A 16000-nucleotide genomic window follows, 5' to 3' on the forward strand; every position below is an offset into this window, starting at 1 on the left:
TTAAACTTCAGTATTTGAACGCTTAAGCGCAATGTCCAACAAGCTTAACATTTAATATTGTACAATTACTGCCAAAAATGGCTGTTTCTTACAGAACGTCATCTGACAAAGGTTACACATGCACCCTAGCTTGCTTTACTGATAGTGTCAATGTACTAAACCATAAACAATTGGCCTTTCACATTTCCCAACACAAGCAATGCCTGTTTTGTCATCTCCCTACATCTCTACCACAGGGACCAGATGGGCTTTCTCATTTCAGGCAAGGCTAAAAGTTTGTGGTATCTGCACATGGGTTACTAATAGCATTTTGTAAGCAGTAATGCTGCGGCAGGTCCCATCTAAGTGATACTGCACTGCTATTTCTGCCAGTCTTGAGTGCTGTCAGGGAAAAGTGATGGATGACCTTTGGTGCAGTGTGCTGGTCAAAGGCAATCAGCAGTCCCTGCTAACTTAATTCACTGCTTCATAATCTGCCATGGATCCACATGGAATTGACTTAACCCTTTTCAAGCTGCCAAAGCTCTAAGAGTTGTTAACCCTGTCAGAAATATGTACACTGGTATTGCTGTAATGGAAAAAACTAAATGCAGTAAAAATCCTATTACTGACTGCTAATCACCAGCCCCGAACAAGCTAAAGGAACAGAATGAAGTTTCTCCAAACCAGTTATGGATTTTAGTGTGAAAAATAGAGAAAGTATAAATGTAAATTGCATTATAGTTATGGATTTTAGTGTGAAAAATTGAGAAAGTATAAATGTAAATTGCATTATAGGCTGTATGTAAGGCGTTCTTCTCTGTGATGAATAAAATAACTCTACTAAAGAAAAAAAAAAAAATTTATTTGAGAATTTACAGTCTAAAATCCCGTAACTGGATGAGAAAATAGTTTTGTCCAAACTAGAACTTGCCTCAGATTTTAAAACTAAAAAATAATTCTTGCCAAAATGAGAAGCCTGGGGGAAAGCCCTCTATGATGGCTGCTCTTACATCCCCCTTCCCCCCACATACACACATACAGCACCCAAACTCAAAAGTGCAATAGGTGTCAATGAGTCCTCACTGCACCATGCTGCAGTGCAACACAACCAGGGGCAGACTGGCAACTTTCAGCCCAGGGGGCAAGTAGAAACCAGAGGTCCATGGTGCAGTGACTTGGCCCCACTCTCCCTCTTCCCGTCCTTCTCCTGACCCCCATTCCAAGCTGAAGCCCTGCTCTAGGTACTCGTTACTCACCAGCTGAATCCGGGTTCCCAACCTGCCCAGCAGGGCACGGTTGGGGGGGGGGGGAGCTGGGACAGCCTGGGTTGGGGCTGGCCAGGAGAGGAGAGTCTTAAGTGGGGCATGGAACCATGGAACTGGCCTCTGGTCAGACACAGTTTACACCATCCATGCTGGGAAGGGAGGCCTTCAACTCACACTCAGTAGGTCAGCAGTGGGGACTTTTTACCTCTTTTCACCAGGAATCCTTTAGGCATGTCTGTGGCAGAAGTGGTGCAGCCTTTTTACAGGACATCAGAGCGGCCCAGGGGCATTTGCCCCCCTGCCCTCTGGCCCAGCCCTCCCCTAAACACAACGCACATGTCATGCACTGCTTAAAAATGCTACAGGTCTGGTTTCTGACCATTTCTGTGCCCCCTATTTAAAATTAATTGGCTGCCCTAACAACGTATGTTAACATGCAGAATACCGCATATTAATGTGTACATAGGGACCATAAAGATCTGATGAGGGCACTTAAGTGATCCTTTGGAACTCCTACCAGCCAATCTGAGCGGATTATTTTTATGAGGACATAGCAAGTCTAGTAACTGCTAGTCTAGACACAATGGCTAGTAACTGCAAATTGCCATAGAACAGTTTCTTGAAAATTTTGTGGCAAACTGTGGTCCCGGCATTACAGCTAGGGTGGATGTAAACCAGTCACCCTTGTGCCAGCAGATTTCTATCAATGATATGATGAGATTTTGACTTTGTTTATGGTTTGAACCCACAGGGAATCCTAGAGTATTCCTAAGCTTTCAAAAAAAAAAAAAATGTCAGTTACCTAATAGGAAGTATACCTCTGGGGTAATAGACATAATTGTGCTGTTCATAAACTGTGCGTCTCATTGGTTTTCTTGCTTATGGTAACTAAAGTCCACAGTAATGTAAAATTAGTGTCTAGGATGTCCTGAACCGATAAACGCATCCAAAGGAACTTTTCATCCAATTTCAATCACTGGGGCAATATTATTTATTAAAAAAAAAAAAACAGATCTGATGGATATCCAAGCTGTAGGAAGTGTTGGTTGTGCAAATTTTCACAGGTTTGCACATCTTTTATTAAATGTGGAAAATATGCATTGCTTACAAAGCTTCTTCAGCAGTACTTGCCACTGCTGCCATTTTAGGTATATCCAATCAGATGTAGTGATTTTGTTTTTGCCATGTATGCCTACTATAGGTGACTACTAACCTTACCATCCAAGCTCCCAACTCAGGACAGACTGCACCATTGGCCTGCAATGTGATCTTGGCAGGGAAAATGGTAGGTTAAATAAGAGCATCAGTACTCACTATACTAGTTACACTTAGAAAGATTAGGATACGTGAGACCATACTAGCCATTTGGCATTAAAGGCTGCTACACTATGGTTACGCTGGGCAAAGAAATTTTCATATAAGTATTGAGTGTTGACTATTAATAACTTCTGATAGGTTAGGGCCTAGGGTTTTCTTGCAACTGTTCGTAATAGATAAGCTGCTATCAGTATATGATGAACTACAATGCAAAGTTGCACAGGTATCGTGTTTATAGTTAGGCTCAATAGAGCCAGATAGGGAGAAGGAGAGGTACAAATCTCTGTAGCCTTAAGGCCCGTACACACGATAAGAAAATCTGAAGGGAAAATTCGTCCGACGACTGATCTGCCGATTTTCGGATTGTTAGTATGGTGCTTTCGACAGCCGACTCCAACTTTTCGGCTGACAAAATCCTGATGCACAGGCTATAAAATGTTTGTCGTCCGTAATACAACGTCCGATTTTCATCTCATTAGTACAGTTTTCGTCTGAAAAAAATCTTAAGAGCAAGACTAGGCGTGCTCAGAGACGAAAGAACACATACAAAACAATCCAACACATGACATCACTTCTGAAGTAGAATTCTGTCGTACGGGAAAATTTGAATGAAAATAACTCTTCACTTTCCACATCAGACTAGCATGCCACAAAAAACGGACGACAGATCGTTCGATAATCTTATCATGTGTACGGAGCTTTAGATATGGGACTAAAAACTTAGTTCCAAAAGCTATATATACTTTTGCAGTCCCACAATATGTGACCAGGTTTTTTTAAATAATCATTTTTTAATAGGTGTCAATTCACTTATAAAACTCATTATTCAGTTGAGTCTAGATGCCAGTGGGTTAAATCCTTGATGACTTATGTCTCTTTTGCAAATCCAGCAGAAAAGTAGAATCTCAAATCTCCCACTGGGAATATCTGTCCTAGTTTCTCTGAAAGCATTTTTACTGATGTCTCAAAAGTGGGTGACTGTTTCCTAAGAGTTAAGTTTAGTTTGCAGACTCTTCAAGAGAAAGAAGGGTTTTACCCTTGTGTTTGCCACATTTTTAAATACTTTTGCTACTGTAAATGCACAAGTGTGTTTTTTTCCTTTGTGCACATAAAATGCCCATGTACACTATATTGCCAAAAGTATTGGGACACCTGCCTTTACACACATACGAACCTTAATGGAATCCCAGTCTTAGTCCATAGGGTTCATTATTGAGTTGGCCCACCCTTTTGCAGCCATAACAGCTTCAACTCTTCTGGGAAGGCTGTCCACAAGATTTAGTAGTGTGTCTAAGGGAATGTTTGACAATTCTTCCAGAAGCACATTTGTGAGGTCAGGCACAAGAAGGCTTGGCTCACAGTCTCTGCTATAATTCATGCCAAAGAGGTTCTATCGGGTTGAGGTCAGGACTCTGTGCAGGCCAGTCAAGTTCCTCCACCCTAAACTCGCTCATCCATGTCTTTATGGACCTTGCTCTGTGCACTGGTGCACAGTCATATTAGAACAGAAAGGGGCCATCCCCAAACTGTTTCCACAAAGTTAGGAGCATGAAATTGTCCAAAATGTCTTGGTATGCTGACGCCTTAAGGAGTTCCTTTCATTGGAACAATGAGCCCAAACCCTGAAAAACAACCCCACACCCTAATCTCCCCTCCACCAAATGATTTGGATCTGTGCCCAAAGCAAGGTCCAAAAAGACATGGATAAGCAAGTTTGGGGTGGAGGAACTTGACTGGCCTGCACAGAGTCCTGACCTCAACCCGATAGCACCCCTTTTGGGATGAATTCAAGCAGGGAACGCAAGCCAGGCCTTCTCATTCAACATCAGTGCCTGCCTCACAAATGTGCTTCTGGAAGAATGGTCAAACATTCCCATAGACACACTCCTAAACCTTGTGGACAGCCTTCCCAAAAGAGTTGAAGCTGTTATAGCTGCAAAGGTGGGCCAACTCAATATTGAACCCTATGGGACTGGGATGCTATTAAAGTTCCTGAGCGTGTAAAGACAGGCATCCTAATACTTTTGGTAATGTATGTTTACTGAGCTGTGCCATGCCTTTCCTCCCAACTTGAAGTAATAGGTATCTTTAATCAACCTGTAATGAAAGAAAAACATGGCACAAAGCACACAGCCTTCCAAAAACATATAAATACCTTTTGAAAAACAAGTAAAAAGGGAAAACCTACATTTTGCGCTTTTTGATACTGAAAATTACCAAAATGTAATTTTTTTGCATGCATTTGGATATATTGATGTTCTGCCTTTTGGCCTTTGTCATACTGAAAACAGAAGACTTTCTAATGTAGGGTGTAATCTGGCCATATGACGACAGATGAGCTCCTAAAACAAAAGTTGCAGGCAAATCTATTACATATTATCAAAGTGCTTAGAGGCACATGGCTGATCTAGGAACCAGTTACTGACAATGCAATCATTTATTGATTTCTTAGCTTTATCTGATTAAATTTCACATGGATATGTGACAGAGAAATCTGTAGGGGAAGCATGTATGTGGATGTAATGGATAAAGAGATTTAAGACATTACGGTACAGGTCATACCATATAAAATACACTAAGGTACTGTTAAGAGGACTGATGTGCAAGTATCTGCTGTAAATGCTATCTCTAAGCTAAGAAGATACCAGGTAGTTTTATCACACTTTACACTGCTGTCACTTGTGTTTTGAGAATAATTTATTAATAACAGCAAAACCATACTTTGTCTAGTTTACAAAATTATATCAAACTAATCAATAGATTCAGAGTTAAAATATGCTATCTTTATATGGGAATCTCAAGTTTTATATAAAAAAAAATAAAATCAACTTGGTCCTACCTGGAGTTGATTTACTAAATACAAATAGGCTGTTCACTTTCCAAGGAAAGTTGCACTTTGCAAGGAAATTTTCCCCCAGAGAATGATGATGTGGCATTTTTTTCTTGTATATAATTGGATGATGGGCGTCAGCAGAGCTTCACCGTCCTAAAGCCTCGTACACACGCACCGATTGTTGGCTGACCAATCGGCCGTCTTTTGTCCAGTGTTGTTGTGTTGGTTGAAATGTGCTCTAGACTGCACACGAATTTTCTCGGCCAACAACAACCAACTTCAGAAGTGATGTCATGTGCTGGTTAACTTTCCGTGTGTTTTTTCTTTTCTGAGCATGCCCAGTTTTGCTCATCTGATGTTTGTCTGCCGAAATCTGTACTGACTGACGAAAAATCGGCCGTTGTGGTGACGGCCAACAAAAATTTTATAGCCTGCACACCAGATTTTATTCGGCCGAAAAGTCGCAGTCGGTTGTCGGAAGCATCATACTAACAAGCCGACGATCGGACGTTGGCCGAAAATTCATGGCCAACAATCGGTGCGTGTGTACGAGGCTTTACTAATTAAATTGTAGGCAAAATTCCCTTGTAAAGTGAACAGTTTATTTGCCTTGTAGATTAACCCCTTGTGTTGGCTGGTAAAATTGATTGTGCCAATAAAGACCCAACAGGGAGGTGGTGTGTCTGCTTGTGTGTGTGGTGGGGTAGACCTTGACTTTTACAGGAAAAGTTAAAATTTGCACTAATTAAACCATTCATTTTAAACTGCCTGCCCAGCTTCTCTTACATATACAGAGCTATGTCCTGCCTATCATCAAGTGCATACATATCAGTACCAAACAAGTCATGCTTTCTAAAGTCTTAACAGCTTGCGACGTTCAAACATGGATATCTGATAACTGAAAAAAGGCGTAAACCACTATGGATGTATTCTCATTTATGTCCTCTATACAAAGAGTTTTTTTTTTTTCCCAAATTCTTCTCCAGGATCCAGATGAGAGAGTTTAGGTATCCAGGTAACCAGAAGCCATCACCTTCAGTTCTTGTGTTTTCATGTGTTTCCTGCCTCCTACAAATGGCGTAGTGAACCAGCTCTTTCCTCAGCAGTTAGCTGCACTTGTGAGAGGTCCCCCTCTTGTCAGCTGAAAGCTTTAAGTGGGAGCAACTGGGACCCGGCAGCCCTAGGAAGAGGGGTTCCTAGAGAAAGTGACCAAGAAGGCCAGCATGACATATTGAAAAGACATCCTAATCACTCCACTATGGATGTGGGGATCTTGGTTCTCAATCTTCGTGGTTATTTTTTTATTTCAGGTACTTACAACTGCAAGAAAAAGTATGTGAACCCTTTGGAATGATATGGATTTCTGCACAAATTGGTCATAAAATGTGATCTGATCATCATCTAAGTCACACCAATAGACAATCACAGTCTGCTTAAACTAATAACACATAAAGAATGAAATGTTGCCATGTTTTTATTGAACACACCATGTAAACATTCACAGTGCAGGTGGAAAAAGTATGTGAACCCCTAGACTAATGACACCTCCAAGAGCTAATTGGAGTGAGATGTCAGCCAACTGGAGTCCAATCAATGAGATGAGATTGGAGGTGTTGGTTACAGCTGCCCTGCCCTATAAAAAACACACACCAGTTCTGGGTTTACTTTTCACAAGAAGCATTGCCTGATCTGAATGATGCCTCGCACAAAAGAGCTCTCAGAATTGTTGACTTGCATAAAGCTGGAAAGGATTATAAAAGTATCTCCAAAAGCCTTGGCTGTTCATCAGTCCACGGTAAGACAAATTGTCTGTAAATGGAGAAAGTTCAAACTTTTTGCTGTAAACTTTTTCTTGCAGCTGTATATAGTGCTGTCAATTTATGCAGCGCTTTACATACAGTATCTCACAAAAGTGAGTACACCCCTCACATTTTTGTAAATATTTTATAACTTTTCATGTGTCAAAACTGCAGAAATGACACTTTGCTACAATGTAAAGTAGTGAGTGTACAGCTTGTATAACAGTGTAAATTTGGTGTCCGGTCAAAATACCTCAACACACCTCAACACATTAATGTTTAAACCGCTGGCAACAACAAAAGTGAGTACACCCCTAAGTGAAAATGCCCAAATTGGACCCAATTGGCCATTTCCCTCCCCGGTGTCTCATTTGTGTTACAAGGTCTAAGTTGTGAATGGGTAGCAGGTGTGTTAAATTTGGTGTTATCGCTCCTACTCTCTCATACTGGTCACTGGAAATTCAACATGGCACCTCATGGCAAAGAACTGTCTGAGGATCTGAAAAAAAGATCTGATGCTCTACATAAAGATGGCTTAGGCCAGTGATGGTGAACCTTGGGACCCCAGATGTTTTGGAACTACATTTCCCTTGATGCTCATACACTCTGCAGTGCAGTTGAGCATCATGGGAAATGTAGTTCCAAAACATCTGGGGTGCCAAGGTTCGCCATCACTTGCCTAGGCTATAAGAAGATTGTCAAGACCCTGAAACTGAGCTGCAGCACAGTGGCCAAGACCACACATCGGCTTAACAGGACAGGTTCCACTCAGAACAGGCCTCGCCATGGTCGACCAAAGAAGTTGAGTGCACATGCTCAGTGTCATATCCAGAGATTGTCTTTGGGAAGTAGACGTATGAGTGCTGCCAGCATTGCTGCAGAGGTTGAAGGGGTGGGGGGGTCAGTCTGTCAGTGCTTAGACCATACACCGCACACTGCATCAAATTGGTCTGCATGTCTGTCATACCAGAAGGAAGCCTCTTCTAAAGATGATGCAAAAGAAAGCCCGCAAACAGTTTGCTGATGACAAGAAGACTAAGGACATGGATTACTGGAACCATGTCCTGTGGTCTGATAAGACCAAGATAAACTTATTTGGTTCAGTTGGTGTCAAGCATATGTGGCGGCAACCAGATGAGGAGTACAAAGACAAGTGTGTCTTGCCTACGGTCAAGCATGGTGGTGGGAGTGTCATGGTCTGGGGCTGCATTAGTGCCGGCACTGGGGAGCTACAGTTCATTGGGGGAACCATGAATGCCAACATGTACTGTGACATACTTAAGCAGAGCATGATTCCCTCCTTTCTGAGACTGGGTTGCAGGGCAGGATTCCAACATGATAACCCCAAACACACCTCCAAGATGACCACTGCCTTGTTAAAGAAGCTGAGGGTAAAGGTGATGGACTGGCCAAGCAGACCTAAACCCTATTGAGCATCTGTGGGGCATCCTCAAATGGAGGATGGAGGAGCGCAAGGTCTCTAACATCCACCAGCTCTTTGATGTCGTCATGGAGGAGTGGAAGAGGACTCCAGTGGCAACCTGTGAAGCTCTGGTCCCAAGAGGGTTAAGGCAGTGCTGGAAAATAATGGTGGCCACAAAACATATTGACACTTTGGGCCCAATTTGGAGATCTTCTTTTAGGGGTGTACTCACTTTTGTTGTAAGCAGTTTAGACATTAATGGCTGTGTGTTGAGTTATTTTGAGGGGACACCAAATATACACTGTTATACAAGCTGAGCACTCACTACTTTACATTGTAGCAACGTGTCATTTCTTCAGTGTTGTCACATGAAAAGATATAATAAAACATTTACAAAAATGTGAGGGGTGTACTCACTTTTGTGAGATACTGTATACATTGCACATTCACATCAGTCCCTACCCTCAAGGAGTTATGGCAGAAGAACCCATGTTTTAGAACAAGATAGCTCTCTTCTCTCAGCATCACACACGGATTGACAGCCTGGGTCCTAAACAGGGAATTCATAAGGACAAAAGGCTGCCAGACTTAAGCCTCGTACACACGCAACGATTGTTGGCCGTGAATTTTCGGCCAACGTCCGATCGGCCGATTATCAGCTTGTTAGTATGTTGATTCCGACAACCGACTGTGACTTTTCGGCTGAACAAAATCTGGTCTGCATGCTATAAAAAATTTTTATAGAACGGCTGATTTTCCATCAGTCAGTACAGATTTCGGCAGACAAAAGTCAGATGAGCAAGACTGGGCATGCTCAGAGAAGAAAAAACACACGGAAAGTAAACCAGCACATGACATCACTTCTGAAGTTGGTTGTTGTTGGCCGAGAAAATTTGTGTGCAGTCTAGAGCACATTTCAACCAACACAACAACACTGGACAAAAGACGGCCGATCGGTCGGCCAACAATCGTTGCGTGTGTACGAAGCTTAAATAAATAATACTCTGCAACAAAACTGAAAGAGAGTCATTAGGGTCCCAAGACTTGGAAGTCTTGGACCATATTGGATATCTGGATCAGAAAAAAATCTGATTTTGACTACAAAAAAAGTGGCCACAATTATCGATTTTTTTTTTTTTTTTAGCAAGGAGAGATGGTTGAAGGCTTAGTTTCCCAGTACTCTAAAGTTCATGATGCAGCCCTTTTTGTTTTCTTGAATAGAAACCTAGCATTTAATCCACTGTTCAAACTGTTTTTAAGGCTCCTCTCAGACCTAGGCCCTCCTAAAGGACATTCAGACCACCTTGGAATCTTCAAACGGTATTGACAGGACTTGGCAATTCACTATCACTGAAGTTCACATTACACATCTCATCTTTAACCACTATACGTCTGCTCACAGTAATACTACTGCGGCAGAGTGGCTCGTTATCGTCTGACGACGTAGTATTAACGTCGTCAGACACTCCCCCTTCTGGGCGGCGCTTGCGCGCCGCCGGAGGCTCGCTCCCGCTGTTTTCATTCACAGCGGGAGTCGGGCCAGGGGAGGAGCAGCGGCGATCGCCGCTGCTCTCCCCCGATCGCCGGGGATCTAGTGTGGAGATCCGCCCGCCTGTGTAAACACAAGCGGACGGATCTCCATAGTGACAGGGAGTGACAGATCGGACTGTTCAGCATAGCTGGACATCCGATCTGTCCATGACTCACTCAGTCACCTCCCCCCCTACACGTCAGTAAGCACCAGGCATACATTAACCCCTCCCTCTCCAATAAAATTAACCCCTTCCCTGCCAGTGTCATTTTTACAGTAACAGTGCATATATATAGCACTGATTACTGCAGTAATGTCACTGGTACCCCCAAAAGTGTCAAAAATGTCAGTCAAGGGTCCGATCTGTCCGCCGCAATGTCGCAGTCCCACAAAAAAAATTGCAGATCGCCGCCATTACGCGTTAAAAAAAAAAAAACACCAAAAATGACAGAAATCTTTCCCTTTGTTAGTAAACGCAATAACTTTTGCTCAAACCAATCAAAATACGCTTATTGCAATTTTTTTTACCAAACATAGGTAGCAGAAAACAAATTGGCCAAAAATTTTTTAAAAAATTGGTTTTTACATCTTTTTTGGGGGGAATTTCATATAAAAAAAAATGTTAAAAATATTGTTATTTTTTCAAAATAAACGCTCTTTTTTTGTTTATAGCGCAAAAAGTAAAAATCGCACAGGTGATCAAATACCACCAAAAGAAAGCTCTGTTTGTGGGAAAAAAAGGACGTAAATTTCGTTTGGGTACGGCGTCGCACGACCGCGCAATTGTCAGTTGAAGTCGCACAGCGCCGAATCGCAAAAAGTGGCCTGGACGGAAGACAGCAAAATCCTCCGGTGGTAAAGTGGTTAAGCTGGCTTTCCTGGTTGTCATTGCCTCTACACATAGGGTCAGCGAGTTTCAAGTCCTTTCAGTTAAGCAGTCTTCCCTCACATTCCTTCAAGACAGAGTCATCATGAGGACAGATCCAGCATTCTTGCCCAAAGTAGAATCCCAAGAATCAGGTTATTCTGCCATCCTTTTGTCAACAGCCATCACCTCCTAAAGAAGCCAAGTTCATTTTCTTGAGCATTAGAGAATATAATCTTCATTACATTGAAAGCACCTTTTCTTTTAGAAAATCCAACGCCCTTTTTATCCTCTTTTATTGGCCCAAGAAACATTGTAAGGCATCTAAAGCTTTCATCACGATATGCCTTTGCTGCTGCAGAGAAATCGTGTCCACTATGAATCACAGCACATTCCTTGAGGTCTCTCTACACATCCTGGGCCCGGTGCCTTTGTAAAGAAAATCTCCAATGCTGCCACATGGACCATCATTAACATATTGGGAAGCACTACGAGATCCATCTTCTAGTCAGCCAAGATCAAGCTTTCAGGTGGAGGGGCTTCAGGTTTTGGTCCCACCTTAGGTAATATCTTGCTAGTCTCTTTAGTGAAATGCCATGGGGCATGATTTGAAAATGTGAATTATTACATGATAACTCTTTTTCCATGAATCCACCACAATAGTGAGCTCCCTTCATTGCCATTATTGTTCTCTTTGGATTATGGGTTGTCAGTCATCTAGCCTAACTGTAGTACTGTAGGTCAGTGGTCCTCAACTCTGGTCCTCAGGGCCCACTAACAGGCCAGATTTTAAGTATTACCTTGGGGAGATGCAGACTAGAGTACTGCAATCACTGAGCAGCAAATTATATCACCTGGGATGTATTTCAGTTATCTTGCAAACCTGGCCTGTTAGTGGGCCCTGAGAACCAGGGTTGAGGACCACTGCTGTAGGTGATGGCTCCTGAGAGCCCTTTAAACTCTCTAATATTGTGTTTGCTCCAGGGGCAGAGCCATCTCTCTGTAATGTTCTGGTACCTTTGGGTACCCTAATTACTCTTTCATAAGTGTATGCGCCCCACCATTCTCTTTTGGTAAGGTGCGCATACACCTTTAAGACTGATGCTGTCATCACTGAGCGCCGGACTGGATGGCTATTTAGATTGCCGGCTCTCACTCACATGTGTTCGTTCAAACTGCTTTGTGCCTTGATGCTAACCTGTCTTGAAGCTCTCATGCTTGCAAGCATACCTCGCTGTCGGAACCACGCTGCGCTGATCCCTGTATCCCGCTACCGGATCATCCGCTCTTGCCGAACCTCTCCTCTGCTACATTGCTATTAGTGATAAGTACCCCACAGGGGAAACCTCTATAACCTTTATACTAAAGCTTACACTATCTAGCTCTGCATACTAAGGACTATTACTACATCTGCATTATCTAAGATTGTTAGCTCTTGAGCCTACTACCACCTGTTCTTGCACTGGGTTGATCTCTCTTGTATGTCCACCTGCTACTCTGTCATCTGCTACCATACATGATTGCTAAACCTATCTGCATCCCATCTGCTACTATCTTACTTTCAAGAACATTTCCTTTCAAGTGTCTGTCATCTACCATCTCTACCCAACCTGTCTCTTCAGCCTATAATCACTGTGTTACTATATACATAAGTCACTCTAGGAAACATCTTATTGAGTGTGTGTATTTACTTGCTGAATTGAGATCATCCACACATGATGAGTCATTGAGAGTTGGGATTGGTGTCTCAGCGTTTCTCTACATGACTACTGAAGTGGAATATTTCTGCAGCTGAAAATCCACATCATACATAAAACGCAGGAGCGTTACAGATTGAACGAACCACAAATGGATTCAGCAGAAATAACCACTCAGATGACACAATTAAAACAGCAAGTACCTGCGTTAATACACGCACTTGCTGAATTAAAAGAAGACAATCAGGCTCTGTCGCAGCAGGTAATTAGACTGACACAACTTACCACTGCTCAGTCCCCTGAACCCAAAATAAATCCTCCTTTGGTATTTACAGGCGATCGCAAAAAATTTCGCGAATTTAAAAACGCATGTGAGTTACTTTTCTTGCTAAAACCCCGTACCTACCTTACTGATCACATTAAGGTTTGTACTATTATTTCTTACCTAACAGGCGATCCTCGGCCTGGGCAGACTCTCTTTTTGAGAAAAGCGACCAGCTTCTCAACTCCTATGCCTTGTTCCTAGCAGAACTCACTAGCCTATATGATGATCCCAATAGGCAGAGTACTGCCGATCTTCAATTAAGATCCTTGAAACAAGGTGGGAGACCTGTAGAAGACTTTGTCGCAGAATTCAAGAGATGGACCCTTGATTCAGAATGGAATGATGCATCTCTGAAATCCCAATTTAGGCTTGGCCTATCAGAGGCCATTAAAGACGAGCTCGCCCGAGCGGATCTGCCAAAAACCCTGGATGCATTGATACAACTCAGTATCACCATAGATAGAAGACTACGAGAAAGAAAGGCTGAGAAAATGGGAATGCCATTAACCAGTTCTTCTCGGATTTCGGCCGTTGACCCCGTTCCTATGGAGGTAGGAACCATACGCCCACCTCTATCAACTATGGAAAGAGCCAGAAGACGATCTGGTAATCTCTGCTTGTACTGTGCATCCCCGGATCACAAGATAAACGTCTGTCCCCTAGTCTACAAAAAGAAGGGTGAGTGTTCACATATCCTCCTAGGGGGATTGACAACTTCAATCACTAACCCTTACCTTTCTGTTTGCTTAACATTACAGTGGGACCAGAACAGGATTACTACTAAGGCCATGATTGACACAGGATCTTGTGGAAATTATATTGACATACGTTTTGCTGCTTTAAATAAAGTTCCTATTATTTCTAAACTTAAACCTGTCTCAGTGAGTCTTATTAACGGTGTTCCTTTATCCTCTGGTCCGATCACTGATCAGACACAGGCACTCCTAGTCACTACTAACGGGTCTCATATGGAGACCACTACCTTCGATCTAATACCTTCACCCCACTTTCCCATTGTTTTGGGACTTCCCTGGTTGCACACACATCAACCAACCATAGATTGGATGGAACGGACCCTGACCTTCCTCTCTTGCTATTGCGAGGGTACGTGTAACCTCCCGTCTTTCGGGAAGATCCTGTCTGTGGTGACAGATGAGATTGCACCACTATGTTATTAGGATCTCTCTGAGGTTTTTCTTGAGAAAAATGCTCAAACACTACCTCCCCATCGAGACTATGATTGTAGCATTGATCTACTCCCAAATAGCAAATTGCCGTTCGGTCATGTTTATCCTCTTTCACAGGATGAACTTTCCCATCTCAAAGACTATTTGGATGAGAATTTGGAAAAAGGTTTTATTAGACCTTCCACTTCTTCCACAGCAGCAGGACTCTTTTTTGTCCGCAATAAGGACTCAAGTCTCAGGCCTATCATCGACTATAGGCAATTGAATGCTATTACAATAAAAGATCGCTATCCTCTACCGCTTATCCCTGAGCTCAGTGAGCAGGTGCGTGGAGCTACCTATTTTTCAAAATTGGATCTGAAAGGAGCATACAATCTCATTCGAATTCGTGATGGACACGAGTGGAAGACTGCATTCAGAACCAGATACGGATTGTTCGAATAACTTGTAATGCCATTCGGGCTATGCAACGCCCTTGCAGTTTTTCAACGATTTATAAACGATATTTTCAGAGACTTACTAGATGTCTGTGTTGTGGTATATCTGGACGATATACTTATATATTCACGATCCCTGTCTGAACACATAAGACATGTAAGACTAGTATTATCGAGATTGCTTGCACACAACCTTTATGTGAAACTGAAAAAATGCTTGTTTCATAAAGAAGAGGTACTGTTTCTAGGCTACATCATATCCAAAACAGGAATCGAGATGGACATGAGTAAGATATCCTGCATTCAGGATTGGCCTACACCAACCACACGCAAGGCGCTACAGCGATTCCTTGGATTTTCGAATTTCTACAGGAAGTTCATTAGAAACTTCTCTGCCATTGTGAGACCCCTCACACAGCTCACTAGCATTAAAAAAACATTCAAATGGTCAGATGAAGCAAATAAAGCTTTTCACCTGTTAAAGACAAGGTTTACTTCTGCTCCCATACTACGCCATCCAGACCCATCCCTCCAATACATTCTGGAAGTAGATGCGTCAAACATGGCAGTAGGAGCAATACTCTCCCAACGACCAACTCACACTTCACCACTTCATCCAGTCGCCTTTTTTTCTAAATCCCTAAGCAGTCCAGAGATAAATTACCCCGTGGGTGAAAAGGAACTGCTTGCTATAAAATTGGCTCTGGAGAACTGGCGACATCTACTCGAAGGCACCCAATTACCAATACTTATATACACGGACCATAAAAATCTCCAATATCTTCAGACTAACAAAACTCTCTCGCACCGACAGGTACGATGGTCACTATTCTTTCTAAGGTTTAACTTCCTAGTGACCTACACACCTGCAGATAAGAACAAAAAGGCGGATGCACTATCACGACTAACTGAAGAAAACTACTTTGAAATCCCTTCCGTTCCTATAATACCTCACAAACGCATTATTGGAGTTGTCCGTTCCTTGAAGGAAGAGGTTTTGCATGGTATAAGTTTGGATTCACCCCCACCACAACTAAATACTGATGCAGAAGGCTTCCTCTACTACAACGACAAACTTTACATACCACCTACCATACGCACCAAGATCTTGGAATTATCGCATGATGTGCCTATGGCAGGACATATGGGTATGACAAAGACTCTTAATCTGATTACCAGGCAATTCTGGTGGCCTGACATGAAAACATCTATACAAAAATTCGTCTCTTCATGCAATGTCTGTGCCAGGTCCAAAATTGACACTACGAGACCATCCGGTCTACTGTGCAGTCTACCAATACCCCAAACTCCATGGGAAGTTGTGTCCTTGGACTTTATA

The sequence above is a fragment of the Pelophylax lessonae genome, assembly GCF_965119305.1.
Source record: "Pelophylax lessonae genome assembly, chromosome: 2".
Taxonomy (NCBI): Eukaryota; Metazoa; Chordata; class Amphibia; order Anura; family Ranidae; genus Pelophylax; species Pelophylax lessonae.